This window comes from Panicum virgatum, chromosome 7K (assembly GCF_016808335.1).
Source record: "Panicum virgatum strain AP13 chromosome 7K, P.virgatum_v5, whole genome shotgun sequence".
Lineage (NCBI taxonomy): Eukaryota > Viridiplantae > Streptophyta > Magnoliopsida > Poales > Poaceae > Panicum > Panicum virgatum.
The window spans coordinates 32,009,648-32,025,560 of NC_053142.1; the positions used below are offsets into that span (position 1 = coordinate 32,009,648).

Genomic DNA, 15,913 nt, shown 5'->3' on the forward strand with positions numbered 1-15,913 from the left:
AGTTGTAAATGAGTCTTCATATCTGATGTGGCGTAGGAACAACAGTGGCCCCAATGTTTTTTTATACAATACACGAGTACTTTGCGCGTGCCTTGGCGCGCCCTTCTTTTTTCTCTCTCAATATAAGTAAACATAGAAAGCATGTATTTATAATGGAACATGTAATCTACGGAGGTATCATTTAGTCTTTTAATAGGAATCAAAATACACTAGCACATTTATTTACAATGGCACTAAGCTTGGATTATAAAGTTCCTGGAGTCTCCAGTTGCTTTCATAAAGCATTTGTTGCACATGGTCTCCAACAGGCCATTTAAATTTAAAAATATAAGATATCAGTTCAGTTGTGCTAGTTGTGCTTCTGAACTACCACAGTGTTACCCGACCCAGAACAGCCCTCAAGGACCTTACAATGAAACACCGACAGAAACATTACTATTGGTACAAATGGCATTGCAAACTCCACCCAAAAACAGAGACTCCTGGCTGACATAGGTGGTGAATTGATGTTCTAATACTGTTTGGGGAATAGTAACTCACCTAAGAGCTCATGAAATTGAACCAATGTTTGTTGCCCCCAAATAATTAAACTTGGCATCCAAAATTCAAGCATAAAGAAGACCTAAAAACCTCATGAATCTCTTACAGAAGTAATATAAATGTCTGGATAAATGAAACTAACAAAAATCCTTATGGTGAGCATCTCACTGCAAAAGACTTTCAGAACTAATTTTCAATAAGATTTAGTGAGAGGGAGGTACTTTATTATTTTTACCGTAATGGAATTTATTTCATTAACTTAGTGACCATGACATCAACATCAAGGTACATTTATTTATGTTATGGATATATAGGAGCCTATGCTATTGATCAGTAGAAGTTAGGATCAAGTGGTTGGAGTCTCTTGCTTTGCTTGGAGAGTTCCGATTTTGGTTGCTGCATGGGGGAAATGTAATTGGAACTATAAACCATGATTAGCTGCGAGGTAAATGTAGTATGTGTTTTGTGTATTTTTCTAACCTGCTGTTGCGTTGCCTGGTGATATTTCTTTTGTAGGGTGTACTTATTTGAGGTAGGATATGCTTCCTGATAGAACAATAAAAGAGGGGAAAATTATTGCGAATACAATATGCATTGGAGTTCAAATGGATGGGAAAATAATTTGAGTATCTTTTTTTTAAGTGGCATACTAATTGGACAACATACCTCTGATTCTGCTGATGTCAATTGAACATGGGTAGGATTTTTTTGGTTCAAGGCGACCTCTTTTCTCTGCATTCAAACACTGTAAAGAGTGTTGCCTAGTAAATGGTTCATGGCTCATGTAAAGTATGCAATAATAGTCCTGTAATCCTCTAAACTAAAGCTGTAAACACATTGAAAGAAAGTAACAGCTTGCAATAATAGTGGCTCCACGGAAAGTTAAAAATCCTAAATTTGTTCTATTCAATGAGCATACATAGGAGGGCTTTGTATTTTTCATAGGAGAAGTAGCAGTAGTATAGATTAAAGCTACCCAAAACCAGGAAAACCCAAAGGATCTACTTTCCTGAAAGGAAATAATCCCAGACTCACCTGATCATTCTATAGCCAAAACTTCTTGCAGAAAACGAGAGGCATCACTAAAATTCACAACCTCTTTCTCTTTCTTTGGTTCTCAATTCTAGTTCAATGTGTCCCATTTCATTCACTGGGTAGTTGCAAATGTTCTAAATGGATGTGTTTTATGCTAATACCAGGCCACCTATCATAGCACTGGTTGTGGCAATTACATAATGTACTGCTGGTTCATCTCTGAAGTGTTGCAAGGTTATAGAATGCCCCCTTCATGTTCATGAGCTGTGGGTAAGTTCCAAGCTCCACCACCTTACCCTCTCCTAGGACTGCAATTGAGTCTAAATTCTTGATTGTATTTAGACGATGTGCCACCGCAATTGTCGTCCTCCCTGACATGATTCGATCTAGAGCTTCCTGTACCATTTTCTCTGATTGTGCATCAAAAGCGCTAGTTGCTTCATCAAGTAGCAGTATTGCTGGATTCCGTATTATTGCCCTTGTAATTGCAATTCTTTGTTTCTGTCCTCCCGAGAGTTGTATGCCATGCTCGCCACAATCAGTATCATATCCATCCTTCAGAGATCTGAAAAAGAATAGGCTCTCAATTCCATATGTCGGATAATGCGAAGTTCAGATAAATGGATGGAGTGAGGATAGGAGAAACATTTATGACTTACGAAATAAATTCATGTGCATTTGCAGCTTTAGCAGCTTCCACTATTTCATCTTCATCAGCTTCGGGTTTACCAAAAGCAATGTTGTTCTTACACTACATGAAAATATTGCTGGCTCCTGACTAACAAGAGCTGTCTGTCCTCGATACCAAGGAATATTTATGTCCCTCACATTCATACCATCAATACATACAGCTCCAATAGCAATGTCATAGAACCTCTGGATTAATCCTATGATAGTTGATTTACCACAACCACTTTTCCCAACTAGGCCAACACCTGATCCTGCTTTTACATCGAAGCTAAAATCCTTCAATATAACACATTGTGGTCTTGTTGGATATGCAAAATCTACCATTTTGAATTCTATTGTTCCTTGTATTTTATTCTTCTGATTGTCTTTTCCCACCTGCAATGTAGTTCTCATTATGATTCATGGCAATGTAGCATTGTAAAATCATATTTGTTTGCAAGGATGCTGGTCTATGGGACTACTGATGGATATGTACCTGTAAATTTTGTGGAGATTTCCTATCCAATACCTCAAACACTGAAGCAACTGCATTTGCTCCCTTTGCCAGGTCTGATGTCATGCTACCAGCTTCAGCAATCAGCTTTCCTGTCGTCATAAAATAGGTTTTGAAGAAATCAGCTGCTGAGATCTCCCCAGACTGTACCAGCTTTCCACCATACAAGAAGTCTAGTGCCCATGATAAATATAAGAGGCAAGGTGACAACCCTGTGGTGATCCCTGCTACCCACGACATCTTCCTTCCTTTCCTCAGTGGTTCCACTTGCGCGTGCTCGAAGAGCTGAAGAACCTTCGATGAGCATCCAAATGAGGTTACCATCCTGTGGTTGTAATTTGTAAACATCTTCGATGGCAATCTGAGCACTCTGATGCTGAGCTTTTGCCAAGTCCCTTGACACATTTGCGAGAACTGTCTTTTTGGCATAGTAGCATATCATCGTAGATGGTTGTACAGCTATCATGACAAGAGCAAGTTTCCAAGCTAATGTCAGACCCATCATCACTGCAGTTACAGTTCCAGAAACTGTTTGAAGAAGTAAGGAGATTCTGTCTGCAACAAGGGTTTTGACAAGAGAAGTCCTCGTTGCTTAGCTGCGAGCACAATGAACAACTTGAATTAGTTTCTTCGTCAAACCATGCTACCTCAAAGGTTAAGATCTTTTCGAGTATTTGGATTCGGATGGGCCTAACAAGATGCACGCCCATGTATTCAAAATTGTAGTGCTGCAGAAGATTCACAACAATGGATATCAATGATAATGAGCAGAAGATCAAGGCAGAGCGCCTGATGATTGCATTCATCTCACTGTAGTCCTGAACAAAGAATGCAGCAACCATGCTGCCAAAGGTTGTGGCATAAATGGGCTGCAACAAACCATATACCAGTGCAGATAGGCTGCCTATGACTGCCTGCCTCCACTCTGGTGCATTCATTGCAAGAAGCCTGTAGAAAGATGGTGCAGCTGTTGGAATGACATAATTATCTTTTATCGAGACAGTTTTAGTGACTGGCATTGGACTTGCACTGGACACATTAGGGCCACTGGTACTGGTCCTTGTTGTGGAGGAAGACCTGAGTTGTTCACTTTCTTGATTGATGTAGTTCACCATCTTCTGCAATTTCACTAGTCTTGCGTATGGGCCACCCTTGTTGATTAGCTCGTCATGAGTACCAATTTCAGCTATTGTACCTCCATCAAGTACTGCAATCTGATCAGCTTTCTTCACGGTGGAGAGATTATGGGCTACTATCTGATGGGTGGTAATGTGCATATTAGCATCACAATGGAGAGTTTCTGATTTTTGCAAGACAAAGTTGGAGAGTCTAGGGAATGGAAATTTACCAGTGTTGTTCCTCCCATAGATGCTTTATCAAGGAAGGGCATGCTGCACCAGATTCTCTGATTCGGAATCAAGTGCCCTCGTGGCTTCATCAAGCAGAAGTATAACAGGGTTCCTGATGACTACCCTTGCAATGGCAATTCGCTGTTTTTGGTCACCTGATAGCAATGCTCCGCGCTCGCCAATCTGCAAGAATTGCGAAAAGGGCAACCATAAAAATTATGGGAGGCAGAGAGTTCTGGTTTCCAGAATGTTTTTGTGATGTGCATACCTTGGTCTCATATTCTTCGGGAAGCTCCCTAATGAAGTTGTGAGCATTTGCTGTCATGGCTGCTGTGTAAATTTCATCGATGGATGCATCTGCTTTGCCGAACAAGATGTTCTCTTTTATTGAGGTACCAAACAGGGCATGATCCTGGCTGACAAGCCCCATTTTGCTCCTGATCCACTTTAGCTGGAGTTCCTTAATGTCAACCTCATCAATCTTGACAGTACCTTTAGTTGCATCGTAAAACCGCTGCACCAATGCTATTGCCGTTGACTTACCGCTGCCGCTGGACCCAACTAAAGCAACAGTTCGCCCAGCAGGAATCTGGATGTTGAAGTCTTGTAGAACTGCAATATCTGGTCTTGATGGGTACGCAAAGTGGACGGATTCAAACTTGATCCCTCCCCGAAGTTGGTCCAACATAAGTCCCTTCGAATCATCAGCGTTAATTTGTGGCACACGGTTTATCTTTTCGAGAATCCTTGTGGCAGCAATAGATGCATCAGTTAAATGTTTCAGTTCAGGGAGAGCCACCCCAAGGGATCTGCAACATTTCAGTAAGTTTATCTTCTATCTATAGAATCAACTCATCAAGAAGAGTTACGAAACAGGAGGGAACAAAGACTGAAGAACTTACAGGCCACCCAAAACAAAGGAAAGTGCCGCAGCATATATCCTCCCTCCGCTTTCATGACGGAGCATCACCAACCTGCTCCCATACCAAGCGAGGAAGGCCCAGATGGCGAAAGCAATGCCGGTGCATCCAACTGCGAGACCTTTCGCGATGCCTTGCTTGATCCCCACTTTGATCGTCCCATCAAGGAGTGTTGCGTACCTCTGGATGATACTTTTCTCGGCGGTGAATGAGTAAACGGTCTTGATTGAGCCCAGTGCTTGCTCGACCAGGAAATTTGCCTTGGCGTACTCGTGACGCGACTTGCGGGAGAGATGGAGCAGGTACTTGCCATAGATAAGCCCAGGGATCACTAGAAGCAGGACTAGAGGAGGAGCAGCCAGGGCCAGCCTCCATGAGAAATAGATGGAGAAGGCCAGTCCAGATATGAAAGTTGCAGAGTGCATCAGAAACAGAGGAACTTGTAATAACACATAAAAAGAGTTAAAAAGAAAAACAATCGATCTATCTCTTTCTGCTGTTTCTCGTACAATTTTTTTTTGTTCGAGGAATTGCTTCTCATTGAATAATCAAACCAAATGTGTAGATGACGCTTTGTTGAATTCGTCTATATTTCCCCCCTTTTTTTCTGTGATCTCGCTATCGAAACTATATGTTCTGCTATAGAACTGCTTGGCTTGCATCTTCATACTGGATTGATTTATGGATCATTACTTCATTTGGCTCCATTTTGAGATCCACTGTTCTGTTATGAAACTAGCTGTTTTGCATCTTTACTGCATAGATTTACGGAGCATTTCTACGTAATCATATTCCCTGTGTGTTGTGTAATGTGCCCACTTGTTCCGTTTCGTCTGCATTCAAAGTTTATGAAGACCGGATGAGTACGATTCTAACATTTTAATCGTTTCCAGAAAAAAAATGGCAGCCTAACCAATGTGGGCACGTTTGGTTTTCAAAGGCTTAAAATAAATACTATCACATGGAGTGCTAATTAGAAAGACTAAATATAAACTAATTATTAAATTAATTGTATAAAGCTAGAGCTTAGGGCAATTCTAACCCAAAACACTACTAGTGGTTTCTATATTTGCTATGTCATATAGACACTACTCATAGAAACTATATTCCCAATGGATGGTTTCTTCAAAAGAAGTTGCTATTCAATCATATCTCTTCCTCTCTTTTCTCCCTCCAATCATAACTTCTTTGTCTTAGTTTTTGTGTAGACATGATTTTTTGCATAGGACTTGGTTTCTTCATTTTTTTCTCTCCTCATTAACTCTCCTGCCCCATCAGTTTTTTGCTTAAATGACATTGTATTTGATGCTATGGAAACTAGCTGAGTCAGAGGGTTGGGACTGCCCTTATTCACAAGACGAATCTGTTAAGCCTAATTAATCTATAATTAGCACATGTTTACTGTAGCACAACATTAGCTAATTATGGACTAGTTAGGCTCAACAGATTTATCTCATGAATAAGTTTAGAGATTATAAAATTTATTGTCAGTAGTCTATATTTAATACTTCTAATTAACCTCTAACGTGAGGAGGCTTATTTTAAGCCCCGGAGGAACCAAACCTAGCCGTAGAATAGCATCACGACCGAGTCCAGATTCCAATCAATGGACGGAGATAATTTTTAATCCTTTTTCTTCTGAACCCCTAGTGGACAGAAATTGTTAAGTGAGACTAAGGTTGGCATCGTGCTAAACAAAAACAAAGCTATCTCACGCGTCGATCAAAGAGCTAGCGGAGGGGGGTGGCCTGGTCGGCCGCGGCCGGTGCACGTGCACCTTCTCGGCGAGGACCTCCTGTATGACGGACGCGTCCTTGGAGATGCCGCCGATGATCTCAGCGGTGGCGGCGGCGGCGTCGCCGGAGTCGAAGAAGCCGGGCTCTTGCCGCAGCCAGGGGCAGATCTGGGGGCAGGGGGGCTCAAGCCCCCTACCCCATGAACTCCATGGAAATTAGAGGAGAGGAGGGAGAAGAAGAAGAAAGGGGCGTGCGGGAGGAAGCAGCCCCCCTGCCGGTAGTGCTATAGGCACCGGTTGAGATTGCTCTTTGGTACCGGTTTATTTAACCGGTACCCCGAAAGTGGTACCAATGGTTCGAATCTTTGGTACCGGGTAAAATAATAGGTACCTAAGGCCTCTAAAATGAGACAAAATATGTTTTTGTTGGGATTTGAACCCACGACCTCTAGCCTCGCACGCTGCCCCTTTATCATCTCAGCTACACAGTTGTTCTGATTGAGAAGGAGATATATTCCTTTTAAAGTAACACATGTATGAGCCTAAGGTACTGGTTTGTGTTACCAACCGATACCAAAGACTCATAAGGTACCGGTTGGTAACACCAACCGGTACCTAAGGTTTGTATATAGGTACTGGTTGGTGGTACCACCCGGTACTAATATAAAAATTACCACCCGGCATCTATGGAGAGCCTTATGTACCGGTTGATAATACCAACCGGTGCCTAAAGACCATTCAAAAATTCCATCCACCCCAAAATTACCGGTATGGAGATAGGTACCGGTTCATCTCAATACTGGTACTATTGGGGTGGACCTAAGGCTTATTTTCTAGTAGTGATATGTGTTCATTGTTTCACCAGAAACAAGCCATTATGCGATCACAGTATATAGTTCTGAAACATCGTGTAAATCAAAATGAAATGTTCGTCACGGGCATCCTCAGGCTGCAACTTACCCAGGAACGCCACCGGCAAGACCGCGAGCGCCAGGCAGACGAAATTCAGGCACGACTGCATCCAGAAAAATAAAAGGGAATTAAAGCTATGAATCAATCGCGCACAGATCGATCGATGATGATGAGCACCGAGCACGACGAGCGAGCGAACCTTCTCGACATCGTGCATGAACCGCGCGCCGCCCAGCTGGCCGCCGCGGCCCAGCGAGTTCACGACGTCGCTGGCGAAGACGAGGAGCAGGTTGTAGGAGCAGCCGTCGGCGACGGCGCCGAGCGTGCCCAGGGCCACGAGCAGCACGTCCAGCCGGTCCGCGAACGCCAGCACGCCGCGGGAGGAGATGCCGCCGCCCGCCGCACGCCGCCCGCCGGCGCACCCGTCGCCATCGACTTCTATTCTCTGTCCGCTCCCAAGCCAAGGTGAGTAAGATTGCTTGTTGAGCTGATGCCTGGTCAATGGCTTGGTTCCAGCACTACGAGGCTATCCGAAGCGCATCCAGACCGATAGATGCTAATGATAAGTTTTGATGATTAATGATAATTGTATGCGATTAACGTCTGTTTTGAAAAAAATTAATGATTGATTTAGTCATATATGAAATATGAAAGGAGACCCCTCAATTCGAAATATTCATGCGTGCCAAGAATTCATTTTCAAAGACTAAGGACCTTTCTAGTATCAAGTGTCAAAATGAGATGAAGGACACTTGTTTTAGTTAGGACTTTATAGTTTTTAATTCTTTACCGTACTATTAAGAGGGGTTTTTAAATTAGTAGCTTGACAAAATTTGAGTTGGCCTTATAAATCTTGCACACTCGCTCAAACTCAGCTCAAGACATCCTAAAGAAGCCAACACAACACTTGAAAAAAGAAACTTTCGAAGAAAAAATCAAATCCAAGTCAATTCAGCTGCAAAACAAGAAAATCAGCACCGATGCCTTAGCATCGGTGCATCCGAAGATTAGCGGAAGAACCGATGACCCCATGTCGGCTCAATTTCTCAGGGCAAACTGGAATCAAGTTGAGATACCCTAGGACACCGGTTGAACCGACGGTTCAAATATAAGCATCGGTGCAATTGACATACTATTGCTCAGAGAGCATATTTGGGTGGACCAGAACTCGCCTTCGGCACCGGTTTAACCGACGCTTATGAGGAAGGCATCGGTGCATTAGGTGTACTATTAACCAAAACATCCTTCAGCACCAGTTTAACCGATGCCCATCGGAGCATGTGAAAGGATCGATGGACCAAGAGGGGGGTGAATTGGGCCTTTTTCAAATTTCTAAGGTAATTAGAAGCAACCTTAACCTATGCAATACTAGTAAGGCACCAATTCACCAACCGGATAACTAAGCTACCTATACAAGCTAAGAGAGATAAAACGAGTAGTAAAGCCTAGCAAGGTAGAGCTAAGTTATGATCTCTAAGGCAAGCACATGAATAAATTGCATGAAAGAAAATGCTTGAATAAAGAGAGTGGACAAGAGACGACCGGATTTTTTTCCGTGGTATCGATGTGTTGGCACACACCCCTAATCCACGTTGTGACACTCACAAAGAGTCTTGTCACCTCCCAAGTCACCGAGACGAGGGCGCTCACTAAGAGTCTCCGTTCACCATCCCGGCGTGGTGGAGATCAAGCCACGTACAATCTTCTTCTCCGGGCTCCCACAATCCTTGGCAAGCTCCGCGAGAAACACCTCGATCACCAAGATCGCCTAGGTGATGCCAATCACCAAGAGTAACTAAGGCCTTCACTTGAGCAAGAACCGATCACCAAGAACGGATGCACACAAGCTTCTCTCTACTCAAGTCCTTAATCTTGCTTCTTGATTGATTGAATGAACAAGTATGTGAAATATGAAGCTCAAGGTGGCTCTTGACTATAGTAGGAGTGTTTTGATGTTGCCTGGTGTCAAGAGTGGCAAAATGACCCATTGGAGGGGTATATATAGGCAGCTCACACGAATAGAGCCGTTGGAGAAAAACTGCCAGAAAACTGCGTAGCGCTGGTTAATCCGACGTACTTCCAATAGTTAGCGTCGGTTTAACCGATGAATGTAAACTGTCCATTCTAAAAACTAGCCGTTACAACTTGGGCAGATTAACCGACGTATCATCGGTTTAACCGGTGAGTGTAGTTGTCCACTGATCAACTGAAAAACTAAGTCTCTGGACAACTGCACCGATGTTAACTCAAACCTATCGTCGGTTTAACCGGTGAGTACAACTTTTGAAATTCTTGAAAAAACCATCTCACTGGTCAATTGCACCGACGTCTCAATTCAAACAGCGTCGGTTTAACCGGTGTATAGAACTTGAATCACCCTGGAAAAACCAACTCTGGACTAATGCACCGACGTTAAATTCAAACACGATGGTTTAACCGGTGTATTGACTTATCCAGACTCTGCTGACTTTGTTTAACCGACGTATAGAAAAATGAGAGCGTCGGTTAAACCGGTGTTAAAGACTTTTTCTGATTTTGCCTTTTCTGATTTGAGTCTTGAATGAAATCCAAATATTCTTGAGATATAAGTTGAAAGCCACTTATTTGAACTTCTAGGAACCTGAGTGACCATAGTGTGCATCCATTTTTGATTGACCATGTCCATGCTCAAGTTACTTGGCCTTAACCCCTCTTAATAGTGCGATCACTACAAAACTATAAAACCTATACTAACCTAAGTGTCCTTCTCAACCTTATGACAATTAGGACTAGAAAGATCCTTAGTCTTGACATATATAAGAGTTGAATATGAGATCGCCTTTTTGAATAATGAAATTGAGGGACCTCTTTTGACATATGACCAAATGAGCGATAATGATTTATTAAGCTGCACAAACTCATTAGTCACAATAATGGTTGTCATTAATCACCGAAACATACCTTGAGGGCCTAGATGCTTACAGCATGCATCAGTGCAATGACGCAGGCCTATACACAGTGTCAGAACTTCCAACGGATAGCCCGCAGAGAGACCGGTTGAACCGATGCCTAGCATCGGATATTCCGATGGTCCTGATTTTTGTGCAGTGGGTCTGCAACGGCTATGGGGGCTCTTCCACACTATATAAGTCGACCTCCTGGTTTATTTATGATGCCTTTGACGCATTGAATACCTGAGGCCACCTAAGAGAAGAAGAGAGAGTGCTTTGAGCCATGAGATGAAGATCTAGATCTTGATAATATTCCAAACTTGAAGAAATCAATTTTTGCAAGTGTAACAAGTGTGCTTGAGCTTAGGACCAACTGAGTGTATGTCAAGTGAAGACTTAGGAGCTTGTTATTCTTGATGTTTGACGGCATCTAGACGGTTTTTGTGATTGGAAGGTTCTTGGTGAGCTCTTGGAGTTTGTGGGAGCCCCAAGAAGTGAATATTGTACAAGGTGTGAGCTCGCCATTCCGGAGATGGAGAAAGAGCATTCTTAGTGATCACTTGCTCCTAGGTGAAGCAAAGGAGCGATACCCTTTGTGTGGGTGCTCCAACGTGGATTAGGGGGGAGCGTCAACTTCTCGATACCACGGGAAAAAATCTGGTTGTCTCGCGTCCCTTGCATTACTTCAAGCAATTAAATTCTTTTGTCCTTGTCCTTGTTCTTGCTCTTGATTGCTTGTGGTTTGACTAGAACAACTTGCATGATAGTGTGAACCTTTGATTAGGATTTGATCTTGCTAGTGTGCCTTTGTTTAGACAAGATGAGCATGTTAGTGTGTTTACCTACCTAAAGATTATTTGCTAGTATGCTCTAGTTGATAGATTTCGAATTTATAGATTGGACAATATTAATTTAAGTTAAAACGATACGTCTCCCTTCTTCTTGGGCCCTCAATACTTTCACTATCATATACTAGCACGTCGATACGTTAGAACGAGCTTGGTGACCGGCGACGTGCCGACGGCCGACAGCCCAACACGATTCAGAGAGCAACTTCCTTTGCCGCGTCGTGGGCCACGTGGCTATCCTCTTGAAGGCTACATTTTCGCACTGGAGTTCAAAGAAAAGCGTCCCAAATTCGGTGGTAAGATGATAAGAAACCATTTTTATAACTAGGTAAATGACTAAATAGCCTCGCTCGTGGCTATCCTCTTGGACTCTTATTTAATTAGAAATATATCTAGTGCAAATCAATATTTTAGTGCAAACTATACAAACTTCAATCTATACTACCGGATCAACATCCAAAGAGGCGCAGGGGGAGTGGGAGGGGGTTTTGCAAAAGTGTAATTACTCAATCCAAGGGCGGGCAGTTAATTTTAAAATTACTCAATCCTCTATACCTCATAAATGTTGATCTGGTGGTTAAGATTCAAGTTTGCACGGTTTGCACGAAGAAATTAGTTTGCACCTGATATGTTTTCTATTTAATTTTCCGCTGTCAGTGTGGGCCCAATTTGTTAGTGGCATAGGTAGGCCCAATTTGTCATTGACAAATAAGGGATTGCAAAACTTTGCAATGCCAAATAAGAATTTTCCCGGACTATAATATGAGCCTGATGAAAACAAGTGTTTATACGTCGTAGCAAGTGCGTGCTGTTTTTTTTTCTTAAACAGTTTGACGCCGAAAAAACGTACTCCCTCTTTTTTTTAAATTATAGGTCATTTGACTTTTTTATATTAAATTTAACCATTCATTTTATTCAAAAAATTTTATGCAAATATAGTTAAATTTAAATCATTCTTAAAGAACTTTATTAATAAAGCAAGTCACAACAAAAGAAGTGACATATATTTTGCACAAATTTTTGAATAAGACGAGTGGTCAAACTTGGGGTAAAAAAGTCAAACGACTTATAATTTAGAATGGAGAGAGTATTAAATTTCAGTCAAATGGGCAAAAGGGCATGTAGCCTAATAGTTACAAGAGCCTCAGTAGCACCTGAGATTCTGAGTTCGACCCTTCATGGGAGCGAATATTCTGAAATTTAATGGCGTTGTGCATTCAGTGGTAGGCGACGTTTCCGTCGGCAACGAGATGCCTGTGGTGACTTCGTCAATCTCGAGGATTTGCCGCCTCAGTCTTCAAAGATGCTCAAAGGGATAGGGTTCGCGTACACGTGTTTATAGGGGTGTGATTTGCCGGAGTCTTCAAAGATGCTCACAAGAGTAGATTCGCGTACACATATTTATAGAAATGTGAGTGTGTGTGCTTTATACTGTGTAATCTCAAAAAAAAATAAAGTTTCAGTCAAATGGTCGGGAAGCTTTCGCGGTGGATTGATTTATGAGCGACATCGTGCATGAACCGCGCGCCGCACAGTCCCCACGATAGCCATGCAGGTTCCGGTTCTTAGACCTGAATGATCAAGCCCATGGAAAGGCGATCAGCCGGGGGTCTGTGCAGGCAGCTTGGCAAGCACGGTGCATCTCGGGCTTTGGGCACACCATTTAAAACCATATGGGCCTCTAATCCCATAGCGAAAACTTCTCCTATATAAGAGCAAGTATTATAGTGGGCTAGCTGTAAGTTGGCTAAATACTAAGGTGAAAAAAAGAGGGGACAAAAAAGAAGGAAGGTGAGCTGTAAGCTTACAACCTACTTATGACAAGAACTAAGAAAAGTTGTGAGAGAAACAAGTAGGCCATACATTAATGGTTAAGGGCTCAACCACTATATGAATGGGCTGAGAGAAAGCTAAATACAATTTATATAACTAGCAGCTGGCTATATTATTAACCATGCTCTAATGCATTTGGCAATCCACTTCCGTTTCCTTTTCACCCCGGCCCCTAACACTGTCCTCCATCGGCCTTCGCCCAATCGCACAGACGCGTAGAAGATTTTCACCTGCTAGAAAACCTGCTTCCTACGGATTTTAGTACCACACGGAAAAGTTTTGGACGTGGTTCCCCTCACAAAAGATGACCGCATGCCGCCTCTACCGGCAGCCGCGTGTGGTGTGCACGCTTAGCTACTAACCCAAGGATTAGTGGTTTCAAATATGGTTGCCACATGCAACAAGTATGCTTAGCTCTTTTTTTTCGAATTTCCTATTAAAACCCATAATTTTGAACTAAACAAAATAATTTGTCTTAATTATCTAAATCTTTTTTTTAGATTACACATTACAAAAAAAAACCTTAATGGAGGCGGTCATAATTGATTTCCCGAGGCGGGCATGCCCAACCGCCTCGAACTCATCGTCACGGTTAATCGTAGCTTAATCGAGGTGATTTGTGTGCACGCCTCGGTTAATCAAATAGAAAAAATAAAAGAATAGAAAACTCGTGGATAGGCCCGCCGAACCCATCCACGGGGAGGCCGCCGCCGCCGGGAAGCGCAGATCCGCCGCCGGCGGGACCGGATCCGCCGCCGGGAAGCCCAGATCCAGCACCAGCGGGGCCGGATCTGGCCTGCAGCGGTGCTCGGCGACCTTCCCGGCGGTGGATCTTGCCCCGCCACACTGCGCCTCAATCGAGGCCCGAGGCCGCGCCCCCTCCACGACGAGGCCCAAGGCCGCACCGAAGAAGGCCGGCGGCGGCGGATCCAGCCCCGTCCCGGCACCCCCCTCCACGTCGAGGCCCGAGGCCGCGCCGGAGGAGGCCGCCAGCGGCGGATCTGGGCCCCTCCCGCGCGCCCCCTGCCACGCTGGCCCCGGATCCGGCCTCGCCGTTCCGCCCGCGCCGGCGGGCTGTGCACCTGGTTGAGCGCCGCTGCATCTGCCTCGCGCCGCACGCTGCCGGTCCGCCTCGTGCCGCATGCCGTGGTGCGCCTCGCGCACCCGCGTCGGAGGGAGAGGGAAAGGGCGGTCGAGGAGAGAGGGAGGAGCATCGCGTCGGCTGAGGGAGGCCGAGTCGGCTGTAGAGGGAGAGGGAGAAGAAGAGGAAAAAAGATGAGTGAAGAAACCCTAAGTTCCTATATTTATAGGCAAACATTGATTGGGCCTTGTCTGGGCTAGTTGGGCCTCGGCCTTTTCGAAGGCGGGCCTTTAAGTCGTCCGCCTCCATAAATCGATTAACCGAGGCATTTGCGTTAGAACAACAGTCTCGGTTAATCAATATTAACCGAGGCGGATATTTTAAATATGACCGCCTCGGTTAATGTATATAGGCAAACACTGATTGGGCCTCGTCTGGGCTAGTTGGGCCTCGGCCTTTTCGAAGGCGGGCCTTTAAGTCGACCGCCTCCGTAAATCGATTAACCGAGGCGTTTACGTTAGAACAACCGTCTCGGTTAATCAATATTAACCGAGGTGGACATTTTAAATATGACAACCTCAGTTAATGTATTTTGCGAGGCGGTTTTCTATAACCGGCTCGGTTAATAAAAAGTGACCGCCTCGATTAATGATGGCCATTAACCGAGGCAGTTATTTTTTCTGCCTGCCTCCGAGCCCATTTTAAAGTGTCTTGGTTAATCAGATTTTGTAGTAGTGTATGAGCATCTTTGAAGACTGAGCCTGCAAATCCTCGAGATTGACGAAGTCACCACAGGCGCCTCGTTGTCGATGAAAACGTCGCCTACCACTGAATGCACAATGCCGTTAAATCCCATAATATTCGCCCCGATGAGGAATCGAACCCGGGACATCATGTGCTACTGAGGCTCTTTTAACCACTGGGCTACAGGCCCTTTGGCATCTCTATCTTTTTTTTGTGCGAATGGAACTACAATAGTTGGCATCGTCGTTTTGCAAAAGCAACTCTGGCTGTATATACCCAAGAAGGACACACATAGACTGGAATCGTTGTCTATCAATCCTTTCTCTAACGTTGGTGCAAGTGTAACTAGTGTTATGCATATTGTCAAAAGTTTCATAAGATTTTGAATCATTTCGAATGTACAAAATAAGCACATTTTGGCAATGGAGTTGTTCTAAGGAGATTCGGTGGTAAGATATACATTTCTCAACTATGCAAATGCCTAAAGGTTTTCACAGGTGACAAGTGATGGCTCCATTCGTCGTTTAGCATGTAAGAGTAATTAATGCATTATATATAGAACTATAAGAATTTATAGGATAAATTCCTTTCCTACCATTGTAAATCTGCCAGACCCTTATTTAACTGGTAGGGTGCATGTGCGGTACGCACATGTTTAAAGAATAATATTGTGAAAAAAATAATAATCACACTAAATTTTAGTTGCAACAAGCTTTTTTAAGAAACTATATATGATAAAAACAAACATTAAAATCTCAATTGCGGTAAAAATAGACAACAAAATATAAAAATATATAATTATA

The 15,913-nt window shown here is 43.5% G+C and overlaps 1 pseudogene; it reads right to left on the reverse strand.

The window, feature by feature from the left end:
• Nucleotides 1-1,521: 1,521 nt before the first annotated feature.
• Nucleotides 1,522-14,428, reverse strand: LOC120640126 (annotated as a pseudogene).
• Between the last annotated feature and the right edge of the window lie 1,485 nt (nt 14,429-15,913).